The 15163-nt window shown below is 39.4% G+C and overlaps 1 protein-coding gene across 4 annotated transcripts in view; it reads right to left on the bottom strand.

Annotated features, from left to right (window-relative positions):
• AFAP1L2 (actin filament associated protein 1 like 2) overlaps positions 1-15163 on the bottom strand; it is a 2783820-nt gene that overhangs the window by 37286 nt on the left and 2731371 nt on the right. The gene's annotated exons all lie outside the window — the stretch shown is intronic.

Consider the following 15163-nt stretch of genomic DNA (forward strand, 5'->3'; position numbering starts at 1 on the left):
TAGAAATTGTTTTGAGTTCTAACTTCATGCTGTTTGAAGGTAATATTTACCTCCAGCGTTCTGGTGTAGCAATGGGTTCACCATGTGGGAGCAGTTTTGCCAACTGTGTGTTGGCATACTGGGAAAAGACATTCCTTTTTTCTGACATTGTATTCAATGATTGTGTCACCTGGTACACTAGGCACCAGGACGACATCTTCATATTGTGGAAGGCGGATCCCTCTTTGGTCCCTTCCTTTATAGAAAGGATTTCTAACATGGCCAGCTTTTTTAGAATTTACTTACAATCTACAGGAGCATCGTATTAGTTTCTTAGACATTTTGTTGACTAAGGATTATGTAAATCAAAGCCTTAGGAGTGAGATTTACAGGAAACCCACTTATTCTAATGCGTTCCTTTACTACACTAGCAGCCATCCCAAACATCAGAAAAGAGCGGTCATAAAAGGGCAGATGTTTAGGGCCGCTAGGATGGTTTCAGATCACGAAGATTTTTTAGTTGAATGTGAGCGTTTAACTGGCATGTTTATTAATAGAGGGTATCCTTCAGGCCTTGTTCTTGACATAAAATCAGAAGTCACCAATAAAAGGAGTTTAGGTTTTTATAAACCAATTTTGCCTATGGTTAGATATGCCTCACATGGTGACAACATAGAGAACAGTGTTTCACTTAAGAACCAAACAGCCCCTTTTGCTACTAGATTTTTGTGTACCTTTAGTTTAGACCATTTGGCTATTTCCAAAGTGCTAAATAAGAATTGGTCCTTGCTTATTGAAGACCCTTATTTACTTAATAAGTTTGGTGACAGCCCTAAAGTTACCTTTAGGAGAGGGCAAAATGTGAAATCATTGTTAGAGGTTAAACCAAAAATTATGAGAGTTCACAAGGTAGGCATGACAAAGTGTGGGTCATGCAAGCAGTGTAAACATGTGTGCATAGATGCTAATATTAGGCTGAGAGACCAGGTCTATAAAATTAATGGCAAATTTAATTGTGAGACCAGGGGCATTGTTTATGCGGCTAGCTGTCAAAGATGCAACACATTTTATATCGGTAAAACTGAAAGGAAAATCAAGCAGCGCATCTATGAGCACATATATGCCATAGCTAGAGGCGATCATAACAATGCCCTTGCTAGACATATTGGTTATTGCCCTGATCATTTTTTCAAGTTTACAGGTGTGAATAAAGTTGATTGTGACTTTAGAGGTGGTCCTTGGCAAAATCTTTTGGAAATCTGTGAACTTTTCTGGCAGATTTGCACAGCCGCCTATGTGTACCCAGGTCTGAATGACCATGTGTCTATCAGTTGTATCTTAAAGAATTTGTCTTTAAAAAGATAATATGGGTAGGTTGAACATATGTTTTCATCGTTTTTATCGTTTTTATGGTTTTAAGCTTATAGGTTTAATGAGAAGTTAATTGGATCGACGATTATTTAAAATTATAATAATCTTTTTTGTGCTGGTTTTTAATTATGGTGCAGTAGGATTTTAGTTTGTTATACTTGCACCTTTTAGGACGAAAGTACTTTGCTGGTGCTAGTAATAGGAACACACCCCCTTATGGGTCTATGTGATTTGTTAGTTTGAACACACTTAATTAGCATAATTTATTGTATAAAATGTGGTTGTTATTCAGAGATGTAAAACTTTTTTGTCTGAGGAAGGAGCGCCATTGAGTTGTCCGAAAGCGTGTGCTTACTTCATTAAATTTACATTTTTTGTTGTCAGCCTTGGACTTGTGCTTTCTACAGCTCATTCGTTTGGTTTACCTGGTTTGTCATTTGTTTAGTGCTTTTTGGTTTATCTGTAGATTTTGTTCTTTATATTTTTGCACTTCCTCAGTTGCTTCTTTTTTCCAAATGGCCCAAGGTTTCTTGGTCTATACAATGTTTTTCATAAATCTGTTGTATTAATGAAGACACATTTTTATTTGACGCTTCTGACAGTTTTTCTTGTGGAAGTATTTTTCTTTCCACTAATTTCTCAATCTTTTTGATTATCTTCTGCCTGGAAATTCTGGGCTTCTTGTATAATAGTAACAATACATAATGTCTTTCTTATCCTCAACAGTCCACTCTGTCATCTTTATGGCTCTTTTTGGCCTATCAGTTTTTGTGTTTTGTGTGGACTGCTACTTCCTTCTGTAACAGGGGGCCATTCTCCCCCTGGGCTTTGTCTAGCCCCATTGTAGGAATGTTTCCATGTCTTGAAACTCCTGTGTGGGCTGTCTAATGTTTCTTTATTCCTGTTTGATGACCCATACATTCCCAGAGGTAGTTGTCCCTAAATGCCCTATATACCTGAATAAGGTCTCATCTTAACTATCTGTATGAGACACTGTACATGTTCAGATATTTTAATCTTACATATTAATTTAAATGTTCACATTGATGGGTGTCTTTGGTACATTATCACTGTACTCTTTCCAATTTACGCATACTTGTTTTCTCTTACGTTTTCTATATTATTCCATACTGTAGTTTGGGTCTTTTGTAACTTACAATGATTTCATCATTTCTGATATCCTCAACTTTATAGTCTGTATAAAAAGATTTATAGTTTTATAACTGTCATTAGCCAATTGGTTGTTAGGACTGGAAAAAGCTCAGTGCTGGCTTTACCCACATACCCCCAGGTTTAAAAGAATCTACAGTTTCAATCACTGTGTGCTGCAGTTAATATTCATTCTTCAGTATATGTCTCCCATATACTTTGTTTTTAATGCATGTTATTTCATGTATCCATATGGTAAAGTTAGTCAAGTTCCTTTTCAGACTTGTCCTATCTGTAAGATATGTAGTCAGTTTAGCCATTATCAGGCCATGTGTATACTGGCTTTAGAACACCTCAGATGAAAAAGACAGATTTGAAAGATACAACCTAAACAAGTATGCATCCAGGATAGAGCCCTGTGGGACACCCTGACTGTAACTTAGAATTTTACCTGTCCATTTGCTGTATGATACTTGCTATGTCCTACTTGTAAAGCCATAGCTATCCATCTTATCAAGTCTACACCAGTATCTAGCTATTATAATTTATTGATTAGTGTTTTATGTATGACCCTCTCAAGGCTGAAGTTGAGTCTTATATAAATTACACCACAGCACATTGTTTTTATTTTAAAACTTTTACAGATCTATTTTCAATATATGAATACTGATATAAGGTTTCAAGTCCCAGCTTTTCCAATCCTGACAATAATTTATGCAAAATAACCTTTTCCATTATTTTTCCACAACAATAAACTAAACATACGGGTCTATATTATTCTAGGTTTGCCCTACTTCCCTTCTCCTTAAATATGGGCTTAGATCTCCCCACCCTTAAATGACCTAATGAATAACAAATATAATTCATGCTGTTCTCATGTCATTGTTCTGTCTCCTCCTTGTGCTTTGATTTGGTCTGCTTTGCATAGTTATTTTTCAATATAATCTAAGTTCGATATCTGAAGTTATCTGGAAATTATTAGTACAATCTCTACCACCTCCTTTCTGGAGCCAAACTGTTTCCATAAGATTTCATAAATGTATCTATAATTTGCTGTATTTGAGGATACGTTTTAGAATCTAAACACAATTCATCGGTTTGTAGGCCTTCACTCCTAACACATCTTATGTCCCTATAAAATGGCTTCTTATTATACTTCATACCTTTATATAAATTTTCTTCACATTTTCCTAGTCATACACTGTTTAATTGGTTTGTCCAATTAAATTATTCCCTGACCTTGTGTGCCTAGATCCTGATAAACTTTTTTTTTTTATTTTTGTTGCATTCAATTTCCTTTTCAAAATGTATCACATCTCCTTTCCTGCTGTGAAGCAGAGTCCATCACTAACCCTGCTTAAGCATAACCTTTACAAATGGATGGGAAATTGGAAATTGGAAATTTACCCCATGTCTCTGAGGAAGACAATAATCCCCGACCTAACATTCCCCCACATAATATCTAGAAAGTTACTAACAGACTTCCTCTTAATAAATGCCCATGATACACATGGACACCATCAGGTTGGATTGCATAACTAGATTTATAAACCCTTGTGGGTGTTAGCCTTTTATATACCTATGAACCAAAGAGAAGGAGGGGTCAGACTGCAATGCCTCAATTTATTAACTCAAACCAACCAGAACGGGAGGAAAAGAAGGCAAAAACCTGTCTGAAAAAACTTAGCCAGCAAATAGTTATGTAATTTTATTCTCTTCATCTACAGAAGCTGGTATAATAGTAACAAACACAGGACAGGGCTCCAGGTAACAGTAACGTATCACATGAAGCCAAGGAATAAAGCAGCAAAGACATCATATCAATGTAGGCCATGAGCGACTGCTTTACTGAAAGTCGTCTTACCTCTAAAGGTCACACTGAAACAAAATGGTCTTTTAAAAAAATGCAGACTCAACACCAGTGGACAACTCTTAGATATCTAAACCCAATTTTTAATGGTAAATATACCAGGAGATTGTTCCATTGGCACATAAGCCGATACCCAAGGACTCCTTAATGCCTGCACCCAGTGGTAATGGTGTTACATATTCTGGATGACAAAATAAACTCTGGAGCACCAAACACACTTTCTCTGTTCATTGGCTACTATTGTGGGATCAGTTCTACTGAAACATGACAACCTTTAAAAATTTTAACCAGCCTTAAAACCTTAAAATTAATGTCTAAACCATTTGTACTTTGGTAGACTCTTACCTTCCTCAATTGCTTTATTATCCATCATGATTACATCAGTCAGCTACATTTATAACTATAAAAAAGCACCATTTTCCTTTCATCTTAGCAGCAGGACAAAGTCAACATTAAAGAATAATGTAAAATAGTGCACGAGTATTTTAAAATAATTCTAATCATTGGCAAGTTAAATTGTTATATTTCCTAAGAAGTATATAGGAAGAATGGTCAAATGACAGTGTTCATATTTCTTTCATTCTGTTAGCTTGCCTAAATTTTTATGAGACATTACAGGAGAACCACAACACATAACAAAAAAGTATATTAAAGCAATAACTCAGAAACAAAGCTAGATATATTGGAATTTACTCACAGGGAAACTGTATATTTTCCTTCTTGGCTTTGTCTCTGAGTTAACTGCGTGAAAATTCAATCATAGACCACACGTGGACATGTGTTATTATTGTCATAGACCACATGTGGTCATGTGTTATTATTGTCATAGACCACACCTGGACATGTGTTATTATTGTCATAGACCACACCTGGACATGTGTTATTATTGTCATAGACCACACGTGGACATGTGTTATTATTGTACAATAGACCACACCTGGACATGTATTATTATTGTACAATAGACCACACCTGGACATGTGTTATTATTGTCATAGACCACACATGGACATGTGTTATTATTGTACAATAGACCACACCTGGACATGTGTTATTATTGTACAATAGACCACACCTGGACATGTGTTATTATTGTCATAGACCACACATGGACATGTGTTATTATTGTACAATAGACCACACCTGGGCATGTGTTATTATTGTACAATAGACCACACCTGGACATGTGTTATTATTGTACAATAGACCACACGTGGACATGTGTTATTGTTGTCATAGACCACACGTGGACATGTGTTATTATTGTACAATAGACCTGAGAGGCTGTTAAATTGCTTCAGAAAAATCTTGTTCTCATCATCAACTCCCTTTTCCTATTTTTACGTGAGTCAGGGTGCCACATCAACATTAGGCAATGTGACCAAATCACCTAGAGCCAGAAATCTTGTATGAGTATTAAACTTTAATTTGAGTTTGCTATTGGATTCAAAAGATCTAGATTATTGTGTTTAATCAACAAAGTGTACAAAAGGAGCATTTTAAGTATTGAGATGAATGGTGCTTTCTGAGGAAATAAAGCGTGAAACAACAAGGGCATCACATCATAAAAGAAAAACATTATGATTGAACATGCACAGCATTTACAAATGTACAAAGGAGTACAACATTCAGGCTAATTCTCAGTTGTTCCACATCATCTTTATAGTGATGAAGATTGTATTACAAAACTGTCCCAGCCCTGCAGAAATTAAGAATACAGTAGTACTCTGTAGGGGCAACTTAGGGGTGCACTGAATGTCATCTCACAGCAACAGGTTCTCTGATTTGATTCTTGGTTGAAGTGTCTTTTGTGCAGAGTCTGGATGTCCTCCGTGTGTTCACCTGGGTTTTTCTGGTACTTTAGTTTCCTCTTGCATCCCAAAGGCATGCAGCAGGCAGAAAAGTAACTCTATATTGTCTGCAGGTGTGTGAGCGCTGCGTGTGTGATCTGGAGGAAAAGCCTGGCAATCTGCTTTCATTTCCGTACAGCCTAGTAAACACTGCGGATGTTGGTGTTTGTTCATGGGGTTGCTCTAGGAGCTGAATGTTACTTGGCAGTACTGGATGGGGAACACTGTGACTTATCAGGCATGCAAGATGCATATGAGAGGGGGATCTCAAAAATATTCACCAAAATACCAGCAAATGCAGTAAAGTCATTATCTGGTCATTATCTGGTCATTTTAGTATAGACTTTAAAGTAAAGTATTATTTAAGGGTCCTCAGCACTAGCACAAATCTCCCTAGGCTTACCCAAACAAAAACTCCAAGCTTGTTTGCATATACTCCACTTAAACTACAGAACACACTCTAAAACTAAGGCAAACTGCTATAAAATTGTAAAAACAAGCTCCCAAAGCATAGGCATTGAACCTGGTGTTTGTTTAGATGAGATTACTCACCTGCAAGTTAATTATTCAGGAGTTACATCTTGAAACCTGGGCTCTAGTGGCTTAGTGTAAACCCCGCTCCGCGAGCACTCGCTTCGCTCGTGCTCGCTCCGCTCCCCGCCCTGCCCCCTATTCCCACCCGCCCCCAGTACTCGTACTTTTATAACCTCAAACCACTCCCCCTACTGTCCACTAACTTCCTGTACCTCACTACCGCCCTCTAAGATCAAACGGAATATGACACCACCCAGGAAGCTTATCATACTAACTCTTTTTCCCCTCCTACTTGTCCCTTACCTAGCTACCCTTTATGAAACCTGGTCTTACATAGGCTTCCACCACCCAGGCTACCATACCAACCCCTCACCCATAATTAACAATAGAGGCCATGACTCAACTCCCTACTCACCCTCCTTGTTAGAACTCGAACGCTATGTAATTATCAAACCTACCAATATTAGGCCAAATGATAAACATTACTACAAACTTCTACTCAAAGCCCTCAAATTCATTACCACTCTGAATCACAGACTAGCCACAGATGGTGATATCCACCCCAACCCTGGCCCTTCCCCTCCACTCAATTGTAATTCCACCCTATCCTCCCCTCCACTTCTCAATCTAAACTCTAGACCCTTTAACTCTCTTCTGACGTGTCATCTAAACATCAGAAGTGTAAACAATAAGATTCACAACCTACATGCCCTTTTAGCTACTTGTTCCCCAGACCTACTGTGTCTCACAGAAACCTGGCTTAAACCAAGTACGAAAGACACACAGATAATCCCACCAGGGTATGATATACTAAGAGCAGACCGAATAACTCGTAAAGGTGGCGGTGTAGCCATACTCTACAAAAATACATTACAAATCTCCCTTGCCTCTCCACAACCCCTCCTAACAAACAATGCCGAAATTCTACTTGTAAAACTTCAACCAAACAAACATAAAAGCATAAATATAGCATGTATTTACATCCCCCAGGCAACAATAATAACAAAACCTTAGAGGACTTTCTCCACTGGTTAACTCAAACTCACCCCAGGAATCCATAGTGTTAGGTGACTTCAACATCGATTGGAATTCCTTCTCATCTAGCTCCCCATCTAGCAGCATAAATCTACATGGCTTTTCTCAGCTCATATCCACTCCTACCAGACTAGGTAAACCCCAAAACAAAGACAGCATCCTGGACTGGATCCTTACTAATAAAGATCCTGACCAGTACTCAGCAGGTACTCACCCAGAGGACATGAGTGATCACTTACTCACCTATGTTATCAAATTCAAGAAAATCACCCCCTTCTTACAACCATAAAAAAATCAGGAACAATAATAAATTCAACGCCTCCATTTTTCAAACTGAACTTAAAGCCCACAACTGGACAATACTCAAGTCTCTTCCTCTTGAAGAGGCAGTTATCTACTTCAACACCACCTTCCTCAAGATTCTAGATTCCCATGCTCCAATACGGTCCATTAGAACTAAAACCAAAACCACACCATGGCTCTCTAAGGAAACAAAATCCAAAATCCTATCTAGAAACAAGATGTGGGTCACATGGCGTACCTCTAAAGACCCACACTCCCACCAAACCTTCCGCAACTTAGAAATGAAACTAAAAGAATGATCTTAAATGATAAAAAACTTCTTCCTCCACCTCCAACACAAACACCTTAATAATCCACAAAAATTCTGGGCAGGCTTAAACAAGCTCCTGCACCCAGGCCAGGCAACCACCCCCACTCCAACAACTTGCAAACAACAGTGCCCTGTAAACATTGCTAACACATTCAATAGTTTCTTCACAGAAACTATACAATCCCTGGCCACACAATTCAAACAAACAACCAGCCCACTCCACCACCCATGCCAGCAGAATACTACAACTACATCAGATCATCTATTTACCTTCGATCCAGTACCCATATCCTTTATAACATCTCTTCTTAAAAAACTAAAACCCACTAAGCTAGCAGCTGACCTTCTCCCAGCTGAGTTTCTGCAAAAAGCAGCTGAGGCCATTTCCTATCCCGTCTCCATAATCATAAACCGTACCTTGTCAGAAGCCTTCATCCCCACCACATGGAAAATGTCCCACATTATTCCTCTCCATAAAGGTGGTAGCTCACTAGAGCTAACCAACTACAGACCTATAGCTATACTCTCACCCCTGGCCAAAATTATGGAAAAGTGTGTCCACAAACAACTGATGGAACACCTCACCAAAAATAAAATTCTAGCTAACTCCCAACATGGCTTCAGGCCAAATCACAGTACCACATCAGCCCTACTATCCTTTTCTAATACCATCAATAACTTCAGAAACAATAATAAACTATCATCTGCTCTTTTCTTAGACCTCTCCAAGGCCTTTGATATGGTGAACCACATTCAACTCCTCCATACATTAAAACTATCACTCAGCAATTCCACGCTGAAATGGTTCCAATCCTACCTGTCCAATAGGCAACAGGCTGTTCTATGGCAGAACAAATTATCCACATGCCTACCTGTTACACTTGGAGTTCCCCAAGGATCTATTCTTGGCCCTCTTCTCTTCACCATCTTTGTTAATGACCTGTCCACAATCACCCCCCATGCCACATGCATTCAATATGCAGATGATTCGACTATCATCAGCACTGCCTCCAACCTGGCAGACCTCACTGCTTCAACCCAAGACACCTTCAACCTAACAGAAAAATGGTTCTCAAGTCGACAACTAGTTCTCAACCCCAACAAAACAAAACTACTTACTTTCTCACCCACAAACAAGACTCTTCCCCCCACCTTCTCTATTACATCCTCCAATGGAATCACTATATCACCAGAAGCTCACACAAAGCTATTAGGTGTTACCATTGATAACTCCCTTAAATTTGACACCCATTTCAATCTTACCATCAAAACCGTCAATAAAAAGCTTGGCTCTCTCTATAAAGTAAAACACTTTCTCACTCCTCACGCTAAAATTACAATTGCCAGCACACACCTACTATCAACTCTTTTCTATGCCTCCCCTTTTTACAAACCTAAACAAGACAACCCTTAACAAACTTGCTTCTTGTTGCAATCACATAGCTAGATTTGCCACAAATTCCACCTTTAGAATGCACCACTGCACTAACTTGAAGCAACTAGGGTGGTTAGAGTTTTCCAGCCAACTCCATTTCAACCAACTCAAATGGCTCACCAGATACTGTATCACCCAGAGAAAACACCAGCTCTGAAAAACATCATTCACCCCTATATTAACCTGCAATCTTTACGCTCCTCCAATAAGATCTTAGCTCAAACTACCAAAGCCAATAATTCTGCTGGGGATTCTCTATTCTCAAACTTTGTAGGTAAAATGTGGAACTCCCTACCGACCATGCTCACCTCAGAACCCTCACTCCTACAATTCAAAAAAAAGCTTAAACCCCATCTCAATACTGTCTGGCAATGTCCCTGTTCCAAACCTGATTAACCACTATCATTTACCCTTCTCTTACCTCACTATCCTTAACCGCTTTTTAACAAGGCCTCGCCTTTGTAACTGACCTATGTTTTTTTTTTTTATATGCTGCTGTTGTTTTTTTTTTCCCAAGATGTGATTATCTTTATATTGTATTTAGAACTCAACTATCTTCCTTTTTTTGCATTAACAATGTTCATATGTCTGTTATGTACTTGGAGCTTTTCTCCCCGGGCCTCCGCTGAAAATGGACATGTATCCAGTCGGACTCTCCCGGTTAACAAATGTAAAATAAAATAAATAAATAAATAAATATGGATAATGATACATCTAGTTCATGAGAGGGCACAAGAGTTAAATCATATGAAAACAGAACAAATTGTGTGCCTTTTATGATAAATCTCAAAACACTACTCTTGTGTAGCACAAATGCATAATGAAGAGCGTTGATTTTCTTGAATATTGTAAATATGTGATACTTTTCTTTCATAATCAGTACAGCAAATGCTGCATAGCTTTCCTCTTTTTCTCATCCTGGACAAAGATTTCTTCTGCTTATTTCCTCTGTACAGGATTATTTACTACTCAATAACAAAACCTTTCAAAAGTAATTCAGTAAAAAAAAAAAAAGATCTGCTGCTAACACATCCTTTCTACATCAACCTGAGCAAAATACTGAAAGGCTGCAACATGAAACAATGATTAAGATATCTGTAGTATGTAAAATGAAAAGAGCCTGAAGTCATTTTTTTACCCTTTCTGCAGTAATCCATCAGCTGCTGTCAGCTTCTCCCTTCATGGAACTCCTTTGCTTCTGCCTGGGGTCTACTGGAACTCCTTTGCTTTTGCCTGGCGCAGCCTGACTCATGTACAGCGTCAGCAATGAGATCAAGATTGCTGCTGCAGCATCTTAGTGCTGCTGGGGAATGCAATCTAACTCTGTGTGGCAGTTTTGGACGGTCCACAGTAGCTGCCTTCAGAAGGTGCATGTGCAAACCTCCTGACCATCCGACCATGTGGTTTGTCTGCTAGTACGAAGGTGATACACACCCACTCAAGTACAGAAAAGTGCAGGGCCCAAAAAAATGAAACAAAAAAAAACACAAAATAGCCCAGACACTAAATCAACTCTCCATTTTAATAAGGCCTAATGAACAGGCAAAAAATAAACAATCATACCAGTTTCTGAGCAAGCCTTCATCAGTGCTATGAGTAATTGCAAAGCACACACCTTATATAGTGCTCCCTGAATTACAACTGGATATTACAAATGTTCACTAAGACCAGGAGCAAATAAGGCATGCAGCTTAATAATCTACAAGTTTTCTTTGTAATCCAACAGTGAATGCCATCCAACCTTATTATTTCTATTATAACAAATTCTGTTAATAATAATAAAAGTCAAAACTGCAGATGTATGTTTTGTAGTGTGTTTATATAGGGCATTGGTGTTCTTCACACATCTAATATCACTCAAATGTTCAGACATCCTGAATTTTAAAGGTCGTGAAGTTTGTCCCACATAAAATGCAGAACAACAACAGGTAGCTAAATTACCCAGTCACTTCTACAATCCCCATGCACTAAAATGTCAAAAACCTGCAATGTATTTTTAGAAGTAAATTGTTTATCCTTTCTTACATATTTGCAAAAATTGAAAAGCCCACATGGATAACAATCAACCAAAGGTCTACTATCCAAACCAGTTTGGCTAACCACCTTATCTTGACATACCACTTATAATGATTAAACCACCATGCCAACATCCTTCCTTTTCTATATGCAAAAAAAAAAAAAAACATTTTGGGGGTAAAACCTCTCAACCTATCATCCATAAGTGACATATTCCAATGTTTATACAGTAAATTTCTAAGGTATGTGTTATTACTTCCAAAACTCGTGATAAACAAAGGTTGCTGTGTCTTTGCCCTCATTTGATATTTAAGTAAAACAAACCTATGTATTTTATTGGTAGATATGTAAGCTTGATTCAGACCCTACTTAGAATAACCTCCATCAAGACACCTATGAATAAGATCCTTCTCCTGCTCTTCCAATTCTAACGGTGAAGAGCAAATCCTACAAATTCTAAGAAGTTGTGACTTGGGAATATTATTGACTATATGGAAGGATGACAACTAGTAGCATGCAAAAAAGTATTAAACTGCGTATGTTTACTGAAGATAGACCTTATCTGCTTGTAACACAGAACTCACCAGGCTTTTAATGGTGTTATTGTAGTGCACCTAGACTGCCCCCCCCCCCTTGATCGGTGAGCCAGTGTCAGCAACTCACTCCCTTCCTCAGGTTATCTGGGGCACAGTAAAGGCTTTATCCCACTGCACTGTGGGGCAGGTCAAGAGTCATATATTACTGTAATTGCTGGCTAAAGAAGAGGCCGAGGAATCAGATATTAATGCTACTCAAGTCTGGACATGCTGAAGAATCAGACACCACTTATGACCCATGGTAGAGAAGGGGTCAAAGCATCACTTATCAGTCATGGTCTACACTGAAGAACAGGCTAAGGAATCCAGTATCACTTTTTTCCTAGGATAATATATCAGTCTTTACTGCTGCTTGCGGTATCAAATGGCTGGAGGTTCAGCTATCCTTACTGTACAAACAAGACGTGTAAGGAAAATGTCACTGCTACTGCTGTGTTATTGTTGCCCAAGAGTTAACAGGAAGCTGATAAATCATACAACAATGTTTGTTCAGGCTAATGAAAGGATGATCAAACTTCATCACTACCTTGTAGACAGACGGATCATAGAGTCTAACTAAGAGATCTAATATCAATGTTGCTCAGCTAAAAAAGGAGCTGAGAGATCATATATCACTGCTTCGCCCAAACAAGGGAAGAGGATGGATCATCAATGTTAGCTACTATCTGTGGCACTCCAAAACGGAAAAAGGCTAAAGATTAAGGTGTTACACAGTGAGAAACAGGGTGAAGCAGCAGATAACAACACTGTCCAAGCACAGTGAGAAATAGGTTGAAGGAACAAGTAACAACACTGTCCAAGCACAGTGAGAAATAGGGTGAAGGAGCAGGTAATAACACTCTCCAAGCACAGTGAGAAATAGGGTGAAGGAGCAGGTAACAACACTGTCCAAGCACAGTGATAAATAGGGTGAAGGAGCAGGTAACAACACTGTCCAAGCACAGTGAGAAATAGGGTGAAGGAGCAGGTAACAACACTGTCCAAGCACAGTGAGAAATAGGGTGAAGGAGTAGGTAACAACACTGTCCAAGCACAGTGAGAAATAGGGTGAAGGAGCAGGTAACAACACTGTCCAAGCACAGTGGGAATAGGGTGAAGGAGCAGGTAACAACACTGTCCAAGCACAGTGAGAAATAGGGTGAAGGAGCAGGTAACAACACTATCCAAGCACAGTGAGAAATAGGGTGAAGGAGCAGGTAACAACACTATCCAAGCAGAGTAAGAAATAGGGTGAAGGAGCAGGTAACAACACTGTCCAAGCACAGTGAGAAATAGGGCGAAGGAGCAGGTAACAACACTGTCCAAGCACAGTAAGAAATAGGGTGAAGGAGCAGGTAAGAACACTGTCCAAGCACAGTGAAAAATAGGGCAAAGGAGCAGGTAACAACACTGTCCAAGCACAGTACGAAATAGGGTAAAGGAGCAGGTAACATCACTGTCCAAGCACAGTGAGAAATAGGGTGAAGGAGCAAGTAATAATGCTGTCCAAGCACAATAAGAAATAGGGTGAAGGAGCAGGTGACTACACTGTTCAAGCACAGTGAGAAATGGGGTGAGGGTGCAGGTAACAAAACTGTCTAAACACAGTGAGAAATAAGGTGGAGGAGCAGGTAACAACACTGTCGAAGCACAGTGAGAAATAGGGTGAAGGAGCAGGTAATAACACTGTCCAAGCACAGTGAGAAATAGGGTGAAGGAGCCGGTAACAACACTGTCCAAGCACAGTGAGAAATAGGGCGAAGGAGCAGGTAACAACACTGTCCAAGCACAGTGAGAAATAAAGTGAAGGAGCAGGTAACAACACTGTCCAAGCACAGTACGAAATAGGGTGAAGGAGCAGGTAACAATACTGTCCAAGCGCAGTGAGAAAAAGGGCGAAGGAGTAGGTAGCAACACTGTCCAAGCACAGTAAGAAATAGGGTGAATGAGCAGGTAACAACACTGTCCAAGCACAGTGAGAAATAGGGTGAAGGAGCAGGTAACAACACTGTCCAAGCACAGTGAGAAATAGGGTGAAGGAGCAGGTAACAACACTGTCCAAGCACAGTGAGAAATAAAGTGAAGGAGCAGGTAACAACACTGTCCAAGACAGTAAGAAATAGGTTGCAGGAGCAGGTAACAACACTGTCCAAGCAGAGTGAGAAATAAAGTGAAGGAGCAGGTAACAACACTGTCCAAAGCACAGTGAGAAATAGGGTGAAGGAGCAGAAAAAAACACTGTCCAAGCAGAGTGAGAAATAGGGTGAAGGAGTAGGTAAAACACTGTCCAAGCACAGTGAGAAATAGTTGAAGGAGCAGGTAACAACGCTGTCCAAGCACAGTGAGAAATAGGGTGAAGGAGCAGATAACAACACTGTCCCAGCACAGTGAGAAATAGGGTGAAGGAGTAGGTAGCAACACTGTCCAAGCACAGTAAGAAATAGGGTGAATGAGCAGGTAACTACACTGTCCAAGCACAGTGAGAAATAGGGTGAAGGAACAGGTAACAACATTGTCCAAGCACAGTAAGAGATAGGGTGAAGGAGCAGGTAACAACACTGTCCAAGCACAGTGAGAAATAGGGTGAAGAAGCAGGTAACAACACTGTCCAAGCACAGTGAGAAATAGGGCGAAGGAGCAGGTAACAACACTGTCCAAGCCCAGTGATAAATAAAGTGAAGGAGAAGGTAACAACACTGTCCAAGCACAGTGAGAAATAAAGTGAAGGAGCAGGTA

Source organism: Protopterus annectens, chromosome 14.part0 (assembly GCF_019279795.1).
Source record: "Protopterus annectens isolate FY-2018-M chromosome 14.part0, PAN1.0, whole genome shotgun sequence".
Taxonomy (NCBI): Eukaryota; Metazoa; Chordata; order Ceratodontiformes; family Protopteridae; genus Protopterus; species Protopterus annectens.